This window comes from Fulmarus glacialis, unplaced genomic scaffold (assembly GCF_000690835.1).
Source record: "Fulmarus glacialis isolate BGI_N327 unplaced genomic scaffold, ASM69083v1 scaffold23297, whole genome shotgun sequence".
NCBI lineage: Eukaryota > Metazoa > Chordata > Aves > Procellariiformes > Procellariidae > Fulmarus > Fulmarus glacialis.
Window position 1 is genome coordinate 30,250 of NW_009222919.1, and position 16,280 is coordinate 46,529.

The 16,280-nt window shown below is 37.1% G+C and overlaps 1 protein-coding gene across 1 annotated transcript in view; it reads left to right on the forward strand.

Annotated features, from left to right (window-relative positions):
• Positions 1-16,280, forward strand: part of ARAP2 (ArfGAP with RhoGAP domain, ankyrin repeat and PH domain 2) — a gene marked incomplete at its 3' end in the record, with an annotated part of 77,385 nt that overhangs the window by 27,421 nt on the left and 33,684 nt on the right. The window lies entirely within an intron of this gene.

Consider the following 16,280-nt stretch of genomic DNA (forward strand, 5'->3'; position numbering starts at 1 on the left):
AGATTGTGGTATTTAAGTGATAGTTCAGCTAAAAGTTCAAAACTGATGTTCTTTGTGTTTTTAAGAACCTAGATTGACCACTTCCTGTTGTGTACTATAATATATTAAACAAATCCAGTATTAAAAACCATGAACTAGGTCTATTATTTCAGCTCCCAAAATCTAGGGCTTTTTGTTTTGTTTTGGGCATGAATATATTATGATGTAAAGTAGTTAACCGTGGAACTCTTCAGGATGCTGTGGATAGGGAATAAATGGGGATAATTGGGTTCAATGACTGACTGTGTGAACTAGTGGAAGAAAAATCTATTGTGGGACATTAAATGGAAGGTATTATTTTTGTGTGAGGAAATCAATGACCTGCGAGTAGCTGGAACCTGGGGGGACATTTGGGGGAGGTGGTGTTACATGTTTGCTGTGTTGTCATGTGCTCTCAAATTTGTGTACAAACTCCTGTTTCAAATGTGAATGGTCTCTCAGTAAGATTTGTCATTTTGGAGTTGATCTCGCTTCCTCTCCTGTTGTCCTCTTAAGTGTGAAATTATTAGATGGGCTTGGGGGACCATATAATGTTCAATATTAGATCTTATTATTCTTTCCCAGGGAATGGCAGGAAATTTGAGATTGAGAAAGACCTTTTTTTTTTTTTTTTTTTTTCTTCTTTCTACTTACTGTGCTCCAAGGAAGTTTTACTTGTCAGGTAAATTCTTTCTTACATTCTTTGAGGTCAGTTAACAACCAGCTGATCAAAAATTTCATGCAATTTATGGATTTAAGCCTGTGTTTTGCGGAATGAACACCATGGAGAGGAACTGGTCTTCATAGTTGAGCACAGTACTCTTTAGCTATACTGAAATCCTCAGTCTTGATTATTGTAATGAATAGGTGACTTGCCAGTTAGTTTGTTTATTTCAGTAAAGTCTGCAGCTAGAGGTCTTTGAAGAGGAACAAAACCAAAATGCAAATGCCACCCCCCCACCCTGAAACCCTGTACTTCACTGAGGTTCTCTTACATCATTCCAGTAGAAAGAATGAAGTCTACCAAGTTGCTTTACAGTCTCTGGCTGTGGAAGCACTGTGCTGCAGTTACTGTTCCGTCATGATATTTCCAGGTATTTTGTCAATGAGAATCCCTGGAATGCATTCTCATCAATAAGAGTCCTCTCTTTGTGGATGTTCATTGTAATGAGGTTTCAGGATCAATACTGTATCAGCCCTATGCCCCTGAATACTTTTGAGTGCTCCCTTGTGGATGTTCTGAGCTTCTTCATTAAGGGACAAATGTGGTACTTCAATGAGGTATACAGACTTGTGGAGGAATTTCTCTTCCAAAGTGATAGGTCATTTGAAACTAGCTATGTCCCTCTTGAGAGTCTCAGTACCAGGCATCCAATTTGTGCTTTCTTCCTTCTTTCTTACTCTGACTGTATATAACTGTTGGGAGCATCTTTCTTGCCTCAAGTAGTCCCTTGATCTTTCTCTGTTGATATGGGGCGCTCCCAGTTCTGCCCACTACGATGAGTCAGATTTTCTGGCACTGTTATGTTATGTTAGAAAACTGTTCCAGAGCCATTCACTGTTGAAGGGTTCTTGATTGCTCTGTTACACGTTTTCAGGGTGCAGATTATGACTACCTAAACTAATCTAAGACTGTCATCCTGTCCCCCTCCCCCCCAATCAGTTTCCTTTCTCACAGATTTTTTTTTTTTTTTAAATTACTATTTTCTACGTGCGTGTGTGCTTGGATCTATTGCTTGTGCGGCTGTTTGGTAAGTTGTATCAGCTCTGCCCTTTCAACATCAGTGATTTCAGATTTGCTTTAGCTGATCGTAAAAGCACACCCTTATACAGCCTTTCTACTAGATGTTTATTCCCTTCTATTACATGGATGCTCTGCAGAGATCACTGACTGCAGTGCAGCAGAAGGCAAACCAAAATCAAGCCCTGAAACAGAATGAAGGTTAGACATGCTGCCAGCCTCTCTTAGCTCCTTCTGTGTGTATGAAAATTGCAAACAATGGTGCAAAACCAGCTTCTTCCCAAAGCTTATTTACTTAAAACCAAAAATATCAAATGGTCCTGAGAGATTTCTTTTTTTTGTTTGAACAAATGTCTCTTTCTTTATGCAATTTCTGGCTATTTGGGAATCAGAAGAAATAGATTATGTCTTCAAGCTTTCATAGTCTGTAATTCTTCTTTCTTGTGTTTTATTTTCAAGTTGAAAACCGAATTATTTTTACTGCAGCACTGAAGAAAAATCCAGTAATAGAGCATTAATCCATTAGAGGGCTCTGTTGTTCTAAAAATCTTTCCCCATCTCAAGTTTGTGCTTTAGCCAGTAATTACCAGGCAAATATGTCCAGGGATGTCCTCGAATCCTGTTCATATTGGAATTCACATCCATACTAGAACGACTCCCAGAGAGGCTTAGAGGGGTTTATTATAACTGCAGTGCTAAAAGACACCTATTTAGACTTCTTACAATGTTGAAATGAGATCGGATCAAGCTGATTTATTGATTTCTATTACACTTGATAGAGGAGAGTCCACTGTTACTTTAAAAGATTTTTCTTCATTGTTAAAAGTGGAGAAGATTCTAAGCCAAATGCCAAATCCTAACATAACCACCATGAACTTTGTGAAGTTCAGACTGAGATCAGAACATCATGTCTCAGGCCCATTTCTAGTTAAAAAGTGATTGGTTTAGCTTGAGCTTCTGGCAGTGATATAGTGCTAGTATGAAACCATCAATTTCTTTGACTCTGTAGTGTGAATTTCTTAAACTTCCTCTCTGGAGCAAAAGTGAAAAATAGATCGTACAGAATCAATTTGTTCAACCTGCAACTTGCTGAAATTGCCATTTCTATTTCAAAATCATTCGTGCTTAAGTAAAAACATGTCATCTGATCCTTCAAGACAGCTCAAACATTGGCTTGAAATGTCAGTTTGCTGTGGTGGTGCCAGTGATAACCTCCCCTCTGTGACCATCAGAAGGGCTCTGACAGATGATTGCCTGGTCTGCTAGAATATATCCCCTTCGTTAGGGTGTGTTTAAGATTCACCGGTATTTAAAGTCAGGGAGGGCTGAGGTCTCATAGTGTTTGCACTAGAATTTGGCTTTGATAAAAAGAATTCAGGATCCTCTTTGTTACTGCCTTGGGTGGTTCTGAAATAGATGTATTTACCTGGTATATTTGAGGAAACTTTGCCAAATATAAAGACTGGGAAATGGTAGGTATGGCTGTGTGCCATAATTATTTGTGACTTTTTTTCCTCCATGCATGACTCCAAGTTATAGCTTGAATAGTGATGAGTATTTTCTGTTATGTACAAGAAATAGTATCTATTTCTTATTAAAAACCTCGTTTCGTTTTGGCTCGATGCTCTTACTGATTTCAGAGGGGTTTTTGTTTTGTCAAAGATTGAAATGATTTGCTCTGTGGCAGATGGAAACATTTATTGATGTTGAGTGAACCACTAAGAGAGTGCCTAGTAATTTTCATTTCCTCTCTAATGCTAATAGTGCATTTAAAGCAAAACTGGACAACATCAAAAGATGTGTTACAGGAAATTATATTAAACAAGTAGAATATGGCAAAGGGTATGATAATGTAGAGAACCGGTAAGAAGATAGATGGAAGGACAAGTCAAAGATGATGCTTGAGCTTGACATTCTGAAAGAGAGGAAGTTATGTGAGTATCAGTGGAGGGAAGCAGAAGGGATGCGTTCATGTATCTCTGTGAGCGTAAGAACAGAGGTACACTCTTATCGCTGTTAAGAGTCACAGGCTTAAAGGGGAGTGCTTTGAGCAACCTCATCTAGTGAAAGATGTCCCTGTCCACGCAGCGGGGTTGGACTAGATGATTTTTAAAGGTCCCTTCCAACCCAAACCATTTGATGTCTCTCTATTTCAGAATCAATGTGGCTGAGATTCAGGGGCAGTCTTAAAAGTCTGTGACTTTTTGGTAATTTATAATGATCAATGGGAATTGATCATTACAATGAAATGGGAAAAGCAATGGGAAAGCAATGGGAATTTATAATGATCCTCTGCAAGGGATTGTTCATTAGGAAATGTTCTGTTTTGCCCTGGAGAACACACAATCCTGATTAATATTCATGAACATGATGGATGAGGAAGAGAAACCCTTAAAAAAATTAAGTAAAGGATCTGTTAAGTACAGTAGAAAGTGCCTAACAATGGAAGGTGAATAGAGAAGAGTAGTTAAATGAAGTCCTGAAGATGAGTAGTAATGATTGTTTGTCATGCTAAAGTAGCATGAGAAAGTCTTTTTAATGTATTTAGAGTCTCTGTTGTATCATCATGATAATACTGGTAAATACAAAATGAGTCCAAGGTGATGGCAACAGCAATACGAAAGAAGAGTTGGGGAGAGGAGTTGAATGTAAATTGAGTAGAAAGAAAAATAGTCACTTAAAGATTTTGAGATCCAATGAGGAACCCTGAGCAAAGCAACTGACAGTTTTGGAAAGGAAGCCAGGGAAAGAAATGGGGGATTAAAGGCAAGGAAAGAAAGCGGGAGGAGGAACGGGAAGACCTAGCTGATTCCTGTTTAATAGTAAACATATCAGTCGGTTCTCGTAGGAGACATGCTGAAGAACTACTTTGTAGCTTTGGTTTGCTTTTTCTCCTTTAAATTGAGGGCAATGTAAAACACATTTTTCCTATCCATCTGTTACTTCTATGCATTTGCCATGTTTGGGACAGAAGTAGCTTTGAAGTAGCTCTAAACATACCAGTGGCAACACTGATTACTTTTTTTTCCTCAGCCTGCATCCTTTATTTCAGGTATTAAACTAATTAGTATAGCTGAAATATATTAATATTTATGTAAAGTTACAAAGCTGTTACAACAGTGGAGAGCGGAGTATTTCTGAGGCAGTGTAGACAACATACCCTCACTGAAGTGTTCGTTCCACAAACCTAAGATAGGTACAAACATATGCTATGATAGTGTATGTGAATTCCTTTTCCTAATTAGTTAAAAATAGCATGATACGCCATTGCAAATTGTTAATTATTTAGCATATATCTTCTGTTATCGACTTGCCATTTTTGATCTGTTACAACTCAATTAACTAAATGCAGTTTCTGAATTTAATCTTGAGTTAATTGGTGTGGCAGAGCTCAGACAAGTAATGTCACAAAAGGATACTTTTGGTACATTGCCTATATGATAATGGACAAAGTTGTATGGATGTCATTCTGTGAAAACTAAACTTTAACAGAGAGGTGAGACTATTCTTTTTTCCAGTCTGAATTGGAAAAGTAATATTCTTGAAGACCTTGGGATTTGCTCAATCTATGATGAGTATGATCAGATGAGCACTGGCAGTCACATTATGATAATTAAAATGTTCTCCTTGGTTGCAATACTAAATAGAATGGATTAGCGTGCACCAGCGGGAGACCAAAGAGTATGCCTGCAATTCATTAATGTGCCTTGTAACTGACATTGTAATGTCTAGAATCCCAAGCACTTAAAATCAGGTGATTGATCATAATGCATTTAGCTTGCAGTAGCTGAACAAGCAGGGAAAGCACAGTGTTCGTGAAGAAAACTGTTTTGGCATTCATGGATTTCTGTTGTTACTTGATGATGATTGTCAAGATTGGGTGGTCTCACTTCAATCCCTGTTGGACTTCATCAGAATAAGGACCTTTGGAATTTTAAGATGCCCAGAATTTGTAGTCATCCCCCACCTTTTTTTTTCCTTCATACTATTTCACCCCCCACCTTTTTTTGTTACAAACAATTAATCAAATAGTGGACACTTGCCCCAGAACTGTTCCTGTCTGCACGATGTGCACTGAAAACTAGAGCAGTATCTTGCTGTGGAGAGAGAGCAGGTTGGTGTTGTTATTGGACTACTAAATTAATTAGGCCATTTGATCTTTCATCAGTTATGAAAAGTGGATGATTTAAAATAAGCATTACAAAGATGATTCTTAAAATACTAAGAACTTTAATATCATTGTAACTTAAGTGACATTTTAATCTTTTGGACCTTAATTAAGTTGTTTTTCCATTTGTGCTGGTTTCTTCATGTTGTTTGGAGCAGTATGGCATTGTTCAGATAATAACAAAGCATTATTTTCTTTACTCCACTATCTTATATCTATAAACTTTATTCTAAATAATTGCAAGAGGAAGGGAATTAATGATTTACAGCATAGTAAGAATGTGGGGAATACCCCAGTGTGCTTTCTCAGCAATAATTTCTGTCCCTGGTTAATAAATTGCTAGGCCAACAAATTAGAACTTGATCAACTCAAACTGAATTATTGCCTCATGAAACACTTCAATGCCATTGTTATTAAATGAAATTCTCCCTCTTAAATATTTTGCATGCAAAATAATATCTTGTTATAGATGGCATGTTTTAAAACTCATTCATTAAAAATAAGTATCTTACAGATATTTCCAGAAAACTTCACTCAAAAGTTATTTCCATCTCAGCATGTGGGTTAGACATCCCCCCCAACCCCCTCACCCACATGCCCCGAGATCCACCAGAATGGTTGATTGATATCTAACACTTTTAAAGAAATATTTGAAAAATGTTACATGCACTGAATTGGGGCAAAAATCAAGCTTTGTTACCTTCACTTAAGGTGGAAGGTTGCCAAATCAATTGGCAGTGGGGCAGCTGGAGGACCATGTGAACAGGCCTGGACAGTGGTTGACAAGGAAAATATTCAGCTTAATAACAGGGAAGATGGAAAGCAATGATTCAGGAAATAAAAAGTGGAAATAATCTTGTTTGTTTTTTAAGTGATGCCTAGTGACATTAGTATGTTTTGAGGATTTCAAACAACTTTTCTTTGGTTGGGTTGTTTTGTTTTTTTTTTCTTTTGGGGACCTTTATGTTGTACTCTAGGACGAGAGGAAACAGCCTCAAGTTGTGCCAGTGGAGGTTTAGATTGGATATTAGGAAAAAATTCTTGACCGAAGGGGTTGTCAAGCATTGGAACAGGCTGCCCAGGGAAATGGTTGAGTCACCATCCCTGGAGGGATTTAAAAGACATGTAGATGTGGTGCTTAGGGACATGGTTTAGTGGTGGACTTGGCAGTATTAGGTTAATGATTGGACTTGATGATCTTAAAGGTCTTTTTCAACCTAGATGATTCTATGATTCTACTTCTGCAGTATTTCCAATAAAAGTTACTTCAAAAAAATGTTGAGCCAAAGAATGCAATGGCTGATGAGTGTGTTTTACTCATGAAGATAAATACTTTAGTTATTGACTTTGCTAATCATTTTGGGGATTCTTATATCTAATATTTAATGGAATATTACAGCTCCTGTCCATTTCTTTGAGGTGAGTTAGGCTATTAAAAAAAAAAAAAACTACTGCTGTTCATTGGATATGACTCCATTTTGATTATGGCAAAATTATTGTCTGTCTTGTACCGTCCAATGTTTTCAAATTGTATAAGTTTCTACACTCTGCATCTAGGTAGAGAGGAATCTATATCCACTATACTGCATTCGTCCACGTTTATACATGTCTACAGTCTTAAATCGAGTATGCAGAGCTGTGTTACAGATACCTGAGCGAGGTTTGAAAAAGGTCTTGAAGCAGCGTGGCTGCATTAGTATAATTAGTACGGCTTTGTATACTGCTTCCTGTTCCACAAGCAGCCTGTCTGGCAGTTGTTTGAGAGGCTCTGCAGGATGTTGTGTGATGATGAGAGGTGTGATGTTTTTTCCAGCCGAGGGTTGTAATTCCTTGCCATGGGGTCATAAAGAAGTTCAAAGGCAGATAAAATGACAGCAGTCAGCAACAGCAGCTCAGTTCCTGCAACACAGGAGTAATTGCAGCCCATTATGACAATTGACTCTCGCTTCTCTCCCCTGAAGGAACTGAGCAGCTGCCAATTTACTGGGCTGCAAGAAAACTGATGAGCCAGTACATGGGGGTCATAACCAAAGCTGAGAAACTGATCAAGGCAAAATTCATTAGTCCTGAGTAGCCATAAGAAGACAAGGAAACAGTGCTGACTGGTCATCACTGATGCCCGGGTAGGAGATGGATTCTGACTTCCAGGTTGGTTTGTTTCACCTTGCACTTCTTTTTTCACAAAGAGAAGTGAGGGGGGGTTCTAGCATCTTTTGTCTTATTTTGTTTAAAACAAACCAACCACACAGCAGAAGTACCTGCCATTTTTATGTGACTTATCTAGAAAGGGCTTATTTCACCCTGAATAAATATATCGGCTGTTTCTCTGTGTGTTTTCTGTGTGCTCTGTAATCATTCCTGTGTGTTAGGTATTTACAGGTTTCTCACTTTCCTTCTACAGCTACAACAGGATGATACATAACTTGTTTCCTCTTCTGTTTTATTTAATGACAATCTGCAGTTGGTAAAACTAAGAAGTCTGATTTGAGGTTGATCTTAGGTATTTGCACTTGCTTATGGTAAATGTGTACAGCCAGCAGTTTAGATGTGAAACTTGTGTGTCTTTATTGCGGTTTGCACCAATAAATACTAACGCGGAAATAAAAGGGTTACATCTACACAAGCTCTGTTTCAGAGGCTCTGTTTCTTCATCCTTCTCTCATTGATGAGGTATGGAATATCAGAAACGTATCTCTTAATATATGCAGGGGGAGCTGTACTGGAATTGTAAAAGGAGAAGAAAAAATAAAGGTTAATAGAGTGCACTGTAGGTACAAACCCAGAAGATGTTATCTCATCACAGTTCTGCATGATTCTGTGGTGCTGGCTGCTCAGGACTTCTAATTGTGCAGGTCTTTCATCCGCAGACCTAAATTTCTTTCTCCTACCCTGCATGCAGATGTATTTTAAAATTAATCTTAGGAGGCCTGTGCAGATTTTTTTCTAACTGCTTGTCCTTCTAAATGGAAAAGTTAAAGATCCATTTTCAGTATATACAAGGCAGTTTAACAAAAGCTGTTGCTTGTAGGATCTAAACACAGATACCTGGGGTGAATCTCCAGCTCTCTGAATGTCAGCTGGAGCTTTGCCATTAATGTCAGAGTTGCCAGTCTTTCATTTTAGTCCAGTTTTTTGTTTCATTCCTGAATTCTTGTTCGTCCTAGTTTCTTAAATGGCATGATCATGCTGGGAAAATCTACCTCCTTCTAACTTCAGCGTGTTTGCAGATTGCAGCTGCCCATCCTTGCTAACATAGAGGGATTTTTTGGAAGATTTTCTGTTCTCAAAAATCATTGTAGCATGTTACAAGCCTCCTCACCCGCAATTGGTACAAAATGCTGCTGCTGGGTTTCTGAATATCCTGAAATGGGCCAATTTTATAATTCTGATTCTAGTTCTATTTTACTGTTTGTGAGATTCTCTTTTACAGTGTTGTCTTGATTGAGCCTTTGCAATTTTGGTGCAACTTCGTGTGATGAGGTGCACCTGCATATCTTCAGTTATGAGCCAGAACAGCTTTTTCATAGCTGTGCTTCACCATGACATGAAGTGGGTTTGGTTTGCTGGTTCTAGGTGACAATGTTGCTGTTAGATCAGCCTGGAAATCAGTGCTTCACTTTTGTCTCTTTCCATGAACAAATTGCTACTGTAGGTGCTGTTCTTTACTAATCTCTGATTTGTAAGGCATCTTGGCTTATCTGAACATAGTAATATGTGTATGTTTCAAAATAATTTTTATTTTTTGTTGTTGCATGATTTTGAACGCTGTTCTAATAGAACGTTGAGGAAACAAATTTGTAGACTTGCAAAATGTGAAGGTTAAGCTTCTCTTTGCTATGTTACTCAGAGTTTATTAATGGTTTTAGAATAACAGTTTAAGTAGTGATCAACCCCTGTTGTCCCACCCTAAGAATGTGCTCTGAAACAGAGTTAACGTTGCTGTTGGCAAGTTTTGCTTTTTCAGTCTCTCATTAAATTCAGATGAGCAAGATTTATTTCTTCCTTGTGTAAGGAGGTGCGTGGGAGTGAGAAACCTGAGAAATGAAAAGAATGCAGGAGACAAGTGGAATCATTACACTATAAGGGAGCCATGTGTCTGTAGCTTATTCTGGGTCCTACAAGACTTTCCTGTATTGTTCATTGTGTGACAACAGGAAGCTCAGTGAAACAAACAGAAGATAAATGTAGAAGTGGTAAATGGAGATCATTTATTAAAGATCATGTAATTTTTAGTGTTCTTTCTACCAACTAGCCCTCTCTCTAGTTAGTAGCACAGAGCATGAAGGTTATTTGGAAGGAGTATGTTGTGGGTTTTTTAAAGGGTTGGGTTTTTTGTTTTGTTTTTTTAACTTTTAATTTGTCATAGTATTTTCTTTTGAGTATGGTTGCTCTGTGCTTGTACAGTTTGTATTTTTCTGTTCAGTGTTAGCCTTTGCTTCTCATTAGCAGAAAATAGTTTCATTGCAAGCTTGAATTTACTTGATTTTTGCATAATGTGCTTCTAGCTCATAATTTGAGTTTTGTAAGACTGATATTCATAAAAATTTAGGGTGTTACATTAATTAAGACAAAGGTGTTTTGGTTCAGTAAGGCTATATTAATTCTAGACCCAGTCCTGAAACATGAGTATAGTGCAGATGTTTTAGAGCTGGACCTGTGTTTTAGTTTTGACTATAATAAAAGTATTTGAATAGCTTCTCTGTAATTGTATGAGGTTACTGTTTATTTGAGTTGTGAATGGCTTTGGTTAAATTGTGTAGCTGTGATGGTTGCCCTTCTTAACTTGAATCATTGTAAAATAAAAAAAAAAAAGTCATTAAAATCAGATGGCAATGGCTTTTATATGAACTTATAGTAAAACTTATTTACAGTGGATTCACTAGGAGTTCAGTAAACTATAAGTATTTAATACTCTAACTATTTCAGTATTTAAGTAGTGAAAAGTAGATTGCTTATTTGTAAACTGCATTGATTGGTGAAACTCTTTTACATATTTACTTGTGTACTAACAGTGTTTTCTTTATGTGGAATCATTACCTTCATGAAAAAAAGCCTAGGCAAATATGAAAGTGAATAGCTGCTAACGAGTAGCTGTATGTGTGTCCATTAGTAATTTCGCTTTACGAAAAATCAAAATACTTTCAGTGCATTCATCAGCTATTTTAATCTTTGTTTGTCCCATAAAGACAAATTAGTATCTGTGAATCTAAAGCCAGCAGAAAAAAATATTTTCTTTAAAAACAAAACCAAAAAAACCCCAAACAAAAGCCCCAAAAAACCCCACTCTATTTTTGATTGAACTAAATGCAAGGAGAATGTCATCCCAGGAAATAAAATGCTGAAATGACTGACTGGGTTAGGAAAGATTACTGCTTATCAAGAGCCACTGTGCAGTGTTGATGTTGTCATGGCACCAGCCCTCTCTTGCTCCAGGCACAGAAGAACTGTTGGTGCTGCTGTCCCTTCACTGTTCTAGAATAAATATTGCAGAAATGGGAAGAATTCACAAATCATAGTTTGGTCTCCTTAGGTTTCTGATTCTAGGCGTCAGTGGGAAGTTGCTGCTTTACGCTGGCTTCTAGAAAATGTCTGTACCTCCATGGAGTCTAAAGGCATGTTCTTCGAAGTGTATGTGCATGCACGCTCACACTCAAAATACAGTTTTTCTACTAAATATGTATTTATATCTTCCCTAAGAAGAAAATTTATTTTGCTATTTTGGTTCAGATATTACAAAAGTTTGAGTTTCAAATTTTAAGCAAATCTGAAATTTGGTGGGGTTTAATGTCTCCTTTCTGCTAGGGTGAATATTTCTTAAACAAATGAGAATTTATACTATCTGGCCAAAAGGTTTTGTGTGGGTCTATACTTTCTTTAGCGTATTTTTTTCTCTTAAATTAAAGATCATAATGTCACTTGTTAAAGTGCAACTTTTCTCTTCATGGCTCTGTGAGCAGAGGTGTCTAAAATCTCCCTAGGTGGAAAAAGTACTGTTAGTGCAATCCGTAGCTCTCCATATTTCATTAAAATACTCCTAATAAGGTATTTTTGTGTATTTTGTTGCAATTTGCATCATCTTAGAAGGGCCATTTGATAGAATCAGAAATCTGATCTGTTAGTTTTATTAACATCAGCATTTTTTTAAATTTTTTTTTTTTTTAAATGAATTGTCCTTTGTAAAGAGTTTGAATTTTGCAGATTACTTGGAGATTAAATTAATGAGTAAAAAAAGCTTTGGAAAACTTTCTCCATCAGGAAATGTTACTTTTGCTAGTACTTATTGAAGGAGAAATTATGAATTATTTTTACTTGTGAAATATGATGTCACAGAATTAAATTTTATTTTACTAAAGTAGGAGGTAGTAAATAAAAAGTTTTTATATATACAGTGAGGACTAATTGTCTTAGCACCTTTCTGTTTGCAGTCAATAAGTAAAAGCATTGTGCTTGGTCAGTGATACTTTTTACTGGTGATATCATATTTGTTTCTCTCCACAGGTAAATTTGGAGGAAAGCAGGAACTCCATTGTTTGGAGATTTTCTTGGTTCATTAGGGGATCTTTGCCAGAAGGGATATTGTACCAGTTTTCTCTATTTTCCAGTGACAACTGTGCAAAAAGGTCTATAAAGAGGTTAATCAATTTTGCGTGATCACTGTTCTAGATTTTAAAATATCACAAAAACGTTCACGATCTGTCTTTCCTTTAGGAGTTCAAACACTTTGTTAGCAGTTTGTCTGGACTATGAATACATAATAAGATCTTCGGTGTGTATGTAAAGCTTCAGCAAGAAAATGGTAAAGTGTGAATTCAGAAAACCATAGTTGTACATGGTACTTTTAAAATACACAGATCCTTCTTCTTGTCTCCAGAGAACAGTCTTGATAAATCTGCCAAGGTTTCCAATTTTGAAGCGCTTCCAAAGAAGAGTCCAGATAGCTACTTAAAATATTAATAATAATAGCTATGTTTAAAAATGCCCTGTATCAACAAGAGGTGCTCTGGATGCTCATTACAGGGGAAGTGTTTAAAACTATGTGTGAGTTTGAGATGGTGGCTATAGGGATACCTGTTTCAGCTAAATGAGAAAAAAAAAAAAAAAATGATAGGCAGGTCGAAGGGGTCAAACAATAAGAGAGGAAAATTGAGGAATTTCCAGGTAATGATAGGTTTTGCATATGTTAAACTGGCATCCCTTTGGGGTGAAAAATGCGTGAAGCAAGTAGCAAGAAATGAAATCCGAAATGGAATGAATTTCCATGTGTTAGGAGTTGTGCATCTTAAGGAATGTGATTGTCTCTCTTTATACAAGGCAATGTTATAAATGGCCATTGGAATAAGACTAAAGGTGAAAGCCTTGAATATGGACTGTACTTCCTCATGACGGGGTTTGAATTTTATTTGTGTTTTATTTAGCTGCACTATCTTTGTCATCTTATGATGTTTCGTGAAGCAGCAAAAGTAAAAGATCATAGCCCAGGCAGGCTGCAGTTGCTTCAGCCTCTCTAGCTAATAAGGTGCTGATTTCTGAATGAGCTTCATTCTGCAGAGGAGCCCTGCTGGAAGGGGGTTACCGTAATTGTTCAAATTGGAGCCTTGTCTGCACATGCCTTTCATGTGGGGGGGTGGGGTTGGCAATGAAGAGAGCAGTTTTGTCTCTCTTGCTTGATATCTATCAGGGTATTTGGGAAGATAGCAAGGCAGGTTTTGTACGCAGTGTTACCAGCTTGCTTTTGATGCTTGGTTCTGTCTTGTGTACCTTAGATGTGAGACTGTTGCTTTCCTAGTATGTTGAGTGACAAGAAAAAGAAAGCATGTGCATGCAGAATGGAGTATGGCCTGAATCACACTTTCCGTACCTCAGCTGAACTCTGAATTATAGAATAGTTGAAGAATTCAGTGTTTTCAGTATTTTTCCAGAGCAGCAATGCAAATGACTATGGTACTTCTAAGTCATGAACTCTACTTTCCAGTAATAGCTTTCAATTGCTTTGTGTTAAAATGTACAAGTTTATGTAGAATTCAGTTCCTTATATTGATGCAACAGCTCACACAAATTGTTTCAGAAATAATGAAAAGGTTATTAGACCATCACTAAATGGCATGCATACAAATTATTCGTAATGGCAAGGCATGGTTGCAGCATGGAATTTTTTTTTTTTTTCTTTCCCCCTTCAGCATGTTTCTGCAGAAGTGAGAAACTTGTGAATATTTGGAATTACAACTTTTCCTCTCCTCTCTGTTGTCATCTTCTTGCTTTGTTTTTGAGGACTAAGAAATTGAATCTTTTAATTTATGTATGTATGTATGTATTTGTTTGTAGCTGTTGTCTTTGAACATCTCTCTCCAGATTTTATCATGCTGTCTTAATTCACTGTGACCATACACGAAAGCCTTTCCTTCTGGGACTGGAGAGAAGGGGAGTGGGGAATGTCCTCTGCTCTAACTTAGGTTCCTTAAATCTTGTTAAGAGCTGAGGTATTCAGTGGCTGCTATTATGTTGAATTTGATTGAAGCCAAGCATCTATCTAGAGTAAAAACTTACTTGGGGTTAGGTAGGGATTTGTGCACCCACTCTAAACATGGGAAAACTGCGCTTATTTCTAAAACCTTAATTTCACCCAATTAAATCTTTACAATTTAATATTGTGCAGTAGATACTCTAATATGCTATTTTCTTCCACAGGATCACTACTTCATTCAGTGCATTGTTTACTTCTTTTCATGGAGTAACCTGTGCCTTTTTTATTGCACACTGTTGAGAAGTGCTTTATAGAAAAAATCCTTCACCAGTAAAGGAGTGTTCTGTGAGGAAATGATCAGTAATTGCTGTGTTTGCCTATTTGAGGAACAATGATTAATTTATTTTTCATCAGTTCCTGTTAGGTAAAGGAACGTGATTTCCTCTTCCATATGACCACACAGTTCCGAGAAACAGAATGAATGATTTAAATATCCATATACTTTGCATTTTCTGTTTTCTCTTTTATGGGGGGTTGGGAGGGAATAGTTTTCTGTCAGACTATACCTGCTCAAAATACTGCTTTCATAGGTCTCGGCTGAAGTTCCAGTTGCTCAGCAGTTCTCCAAATCAAACCCTAGAGCATAAAGGCAGGTACTAGGAAATGAAAAATGTACAGTGAAATGACTGTATGCTAAGGCTTTTGATTTACACTCAGTAGAAATTGGCAAAGGCAAAGATAAGAGCTAACTCTCCAGGATGGTATTCAGTCACTTTAATTATGTGATCCTCTTTTTTTTGTATTTTGCAGCCTATGCAGGCAGGGGGCTTTCATCTTCATGTGTCCTAGATCCATCCCATACAACAAGCAAGGCATGGGCCTGATGGTGCATAATCAAGTGATTTAAAATTGTATTGATACTGCAAAATACACACACATAGCTACTGAAGTGAGGATTCTGAATTACTTCTGTAGTAAGTGAATAGAGAGATTTGTAACTTACATGAAAAGTAACCGCTAAGGTTGTAACTACCTTAGAGTGTTGGTCAGGAATGCATTTTTGAAACAAATCTCATAGTTGTCCACACTTCTTATGTGTTGGCTTTCATTATAGAGCCATCTCAAAGTACATGTGCTAGATTTCTGTATAATGTAATGATGTGGAGCGGGATGTGCTCCAGTAGCATATCCAATACACTCCACTGCAAACAAGCCTACTGTGTGGCCCTGACTAGAACTAATCTAAGTGGCCCTTCTCGCCTTTTGCTCTCTTCCTTCTTTTTAACCTCCAAAATTATGTATGTCAGGTTGTCATTACAAAATACTGTGCAATAATAGCTCGAATCATTTTCAAGTGGTTCTATTATGGGACGCAGGAATTTTGCTTAGCTGAGTAAAGAACCTAAAACTGATGATGTAACTACCTTGCATATCATAACGGGTGAGCATGAAGCTACAGAGTTAACATGCACAGACAACTTGAATTCTAGCATCTCCTTGCTCATCAGGGCATCAGTTGGCAAATTTCATGTACTTTTAACATCTTTTTTTTGTGTGTGTAATTATATACTGTATGCTTCACTGCCGTTTAATTTTGAGACCTCATTAGGAAGACTGTAAGAGAGAATACATATGTCTTTACTCGTGGCGGTTTTTATTCCAATCCATGATACGTAACTATCACCTAAAATCTATATTAAAAGATTTTAGGCTGTGATGAGGGATGTAAGTCTCTGAAGATTTGAAAAGTCTGATGAAAGGTAACTGGGGAGGCTAATCCTAAGTATAGTTTAAAAGGAGAGGAAATCAGTATAAACTTGTGGAGAAGAATTAATATCATCAAAGCGATTTCTGCATTACTAGTCACTGTTTCTCAAACTCTAATAGATAAG